This window comes from Arachis ipaensis, chromosome B10, assembly GCF_000816755.2.
Source record: "Arachis ipaensis cultivar K30076 chromosome B10, Araip1.1, whole genome shotgun sequence".
Classification (NCBI taxonomy): domain Eukaryota; kingdom Viridiplantae; phylum Streptophyta; class Magnoliopsida; order Fabales; family Fabaceae; genus Arachis; species Arachis ipaensis.
This window is the reverse complement of record NC_029794.2, coordinates 57,723,895-57,727,927: the sequence shown is the minus strand read 5'-3', so window position 1 is coordinate 57,727,927 and position 4,033 is coordinate 57,723,895.

The window sequence follows — 4,033 nt, the reverse complement described above, 5'->3', positions numbered from 1 at the left end:
GTAGCCATTGACAACGGTGATGCCCAACATAAAGCTTGCCATGGAAAGGAGTATGAATGATTGGAAGAAGGCAATAGGAAAGTAGAGGTTCAGGAGGAACAAAGCATCTTCATACGCTTATCTGAAATTCCAACCAAAGAATTACATAAGTATCTCTATCTTTAGTTTATGTTTTATTTATCTTTTAATTATCAATTCTCCATCACCATCTGAATTCGCCTGACTGAGATTTACAAGGTGATCATAACTTGCTTCAAGCCGACAGTCTCCGTGGGATCGACCCTTACTCACGTAAGGTATTACTTGGACGACCCAGTGTACTTGCTGGTTAGTTGTGCGGAATTGTGACAAAGTGTGATTCACGTTTGAGAGCTCCAAGTCCTTTGGCGCCATTGTTGATGATCACAATTTCGTGCACCACTCGTCACAGTCATCCCTTTCCAGATCCTACTCAGAATACCACAGACAAGGTTTAGACTTTTCGAATATCAGGAATGGCCGCCAATAATTCTAGCCTATACCACGAAGGTTCCAATCTTAGATTAGAAACCCAAGAGATACACATTCAAGCTTGTTTGCATATAGAACGGAAGTGGTTGTCAGGCACGCGTTCATAGGTGAGAATGGTGATGAGTGTCACATAATCATCACATTCATCATGTGCTTGAGTGCGAATGAATATCTTGGAGAAGAAATAGACTTGAGTTGAATAGAAAAACAATAGTACTTTGCATTAATTCATGAGGAACAGCAAAGCTCCACACCTTAATCTATGGGGTCTAGAAACTCCACCGTTGAAAATACATAAGTGAAAATAGTGGTCATTGGCTTCGGCCCCAGAGGGGGAACCAGAATAACCAAGATAAAAATACAATAGTAAAAGGTCCTATTTATAGAGAACTAGTAGCCTAGGATTTACAAAAATAAGTGATTAATGCAGAAATCCACTTCCGGGCCCACTTGGTGTGTGCTTGGGCTGAGCTTTGAAGCTTTCACATGTAGAGACTTTTCTTGGAGTTAAACGCCAGCTTTGGTGCCAGTTTGGGCGTTTAACTTCAGATTTTATGCCAGTTCTGGCGTTTTGACGCCAGAATTTTTATGCTGACTTGGAACACCGGTTTAGGCCATCAAATCTCAGGCTAAGTATGGACTATTATATATTGCTGGAAAGTCCAGGATGTCTACCTTCCAACGCAATTGAGAGCATGCCAATTGGGCTTCTGTAGCTCTAGAAAATCCACTTCGAGTGCAGGGAGGTCAGAATCCAACAGCATTTGCAGTCCTTTTTCAGCCTCTGAATAAGATTTTTGCTCAGGTCCCTCAATTTCAGTCAGAAAATACTTAAAATTACAGAAAAATACAAAAACTCACAGTAAACTCCAGAAATGTGATTTTTATTTAAAAACTAATAAAAATATAATAAAAAGTAACTAAAACATACTAAAAATTACCTAAAAACAATGCCAAAAAGCGTATAAATTATCCGCTCATCATAACACCAAACTTAAATTGTTGCTTGTCCCCAAGCAACTAAAAACAAAGTAGGATAAAAAGAAGAGAATATACAATGAATTCCAAAAACATCTATGAAAATCAGTCTTAATTAGATGAGTGGGGCTATTAGCTTTTTACTTCTGAATAGTTTTGGCACCTCACTTTATCCCTTGAAGTTCAGAATGATTGGCATCTATAGGAACTCAGAATTCAGATAGTGTTATTGATTCTCCTAGTTCAGTATGTTGATTCTTGAACACAGCTACTTTATGAGTCTTGGCCGTGACCCTAAGCATTTTGTTTTCCAGTATTACCACCGGATACATAAATGCCACAGACACATAACTGGGTGAACCTTTTCAGATTGTGACTCAGCTTTGCTAGAGTCCCCAATTAGAGGTGTCCAGAGCTCTTAAGCACACTCTTTTTGCTTTGGACCACGACGTTAACCGCTCAGTCTCAAGCTTTTCACTTGATACCTTCACGCCACAAGCACATGGTTAGGGACAGCTTGGTTTAGCCGCTTAGGCCAGGATTTCATTCCTTTAGGCCCTCCTATCCATTAATGCTCAAAGCCTTGGATCCTTTTTATTACCCTTTCCTTTTGGTTTAAAGGGCTATTGGCTTTTTCTGCTTGCTTTTTCTTTTTCTTTTTTTTCTATTTTTTTCTGCAAGCTTTTCACTGCTTTTTCTTGCTTCAAGAATCAATTTTATGATTTTTCAGATTATCAATAACATTTCTCCTTTCTCATTATTCTTTCAAGAGCCAACAATTTTAACATTCATAAACAACAATATCAAAAATATGCATTGTTCAAGCATTCATTCAGAAAACAAAAGTATTGCCACCGTATCAAAATAATTAAACCGTTTTAAAATTCAAAATTCATGTACTTCTTTTTCTTTTTCAATTAAAGCATTTTTTCATTTAAGAAAGGTGAAGGATTCATACAACTTTCATAGCTTCAAGGCATGGACACTAAGACACTAATGATCATGTAATAAGACACAAACATAATTAAAACATAAAGCATAATTTTCGAAAAACAGAAAAATAAGAACAAGGAAATTAAAGAACGGGTCCACCTTAGTGATGGCGGCTTGTTCTTCCTCTTGAAGATCTTATGGAGTGCTTGAGCTCCTCAATGTCTCTTCCTTGCCTTTGTTGCTCCTCCCTCATGACTCTTTGGTCTTCTCTAATTTCATGGAAGAGGATGAAATGCTCTTGGTGCTCCACCCTTAGTTGTCCCATATTGGAACTTAATTCTCCTAGGGAGGTGTTGATTTGCTCCCAATAGTTTTGTGGAGAAAAATGCATCCCTTGAGGCATCTCAGGAATTTCATGATGAGGAATTTCCTCATGCTCTTGTCCATGAGTGAGATCTCTTGTTTGCTCCATCCTTTTCTTAGTGATGGGCTTGCCCTCATCAATGAGGATGTCTTCCTCTATGTCAATTCCAACTAAATTGCAGAGGTGACAAATGAGATGAGGGAAGGCTAATCTTGCCAAAGTAGAGGACTTGTCCGCCACCTTGTAGAGTTCTAGGGATATAACCTCATGAACTTCTACTTCCTCTCCAATCATGATGCTATGGATCATGATAGCCCGGTCTATAGTAACTTCATACCAGTTGCTAGTGGGAATGATTGAGCGTTGGATGAACTCCAACCATCCCCTAGCCACGGGCTTGAGGTCATGCCTTCTTAGTTGAACCGGCTTCCCTCTTGAATCTCTCTTCCATTGAGCGCCCTCTTCACAAATGTCTATGAGGACTTGGTCCAACCTTTGATCAAAGTTGACCCTTCTAGTGTAGGGGCGTACATCTCCTTGCATCATTGGCAAGTTGAATGCCAACCTTACAATTTCTGGACTGAAATCTAAGTATTTTCCCCGGACCATTGTGAGCCAATTCTTTGGGTCCGGGTTCACACTTTGATCATGGTTCTTGGTGATCCATGCATTGGCATAGTGATGCACGGAAAACTTGTCTCTCAACAAATCTCCCTTCGGCAAGTGTACCGAAGTTGTCGTCAAGTAAAAACTCACAATAGAGTGAGGTCGAATCCCATAGGGATTGATTGATCAAGCAACTTTAATTAGAAGAATGTTCTAGTTGAGCGAATCCAGGATTTGGGCTGAGAGTTGCAGAAAATAAAATGGCAGAAATGTAAATAACAGAAAAGTAAATGCTAGAATTAAAGGACTGGAAGTAAATGACTGAAAATAAATTGCAGAATTGTAAATGGGAATGGGGGATTTGCTCATAAAAGTAAATGGCAGAAATTAAAGAGAATGGGTAAGATCAGAGATGGGGAGTTCATTGGGCTTAGGAGATGTTGCAATTCTCCGGATCAAGTTCATTTTCATCTCTTCCTCAATTCCGTGGCAATCTTAAGTGATCGAATTACAATTCCTTGTAATTTAATCTCTCAAATCTTTCAAATCTTGCAATTCCTTAGTCAATTGCTCATGAGAAGAGATGAAGTATGGTCACTGATTATACCACATGCATTTTCCAAATCAAGTATATCAAGTATT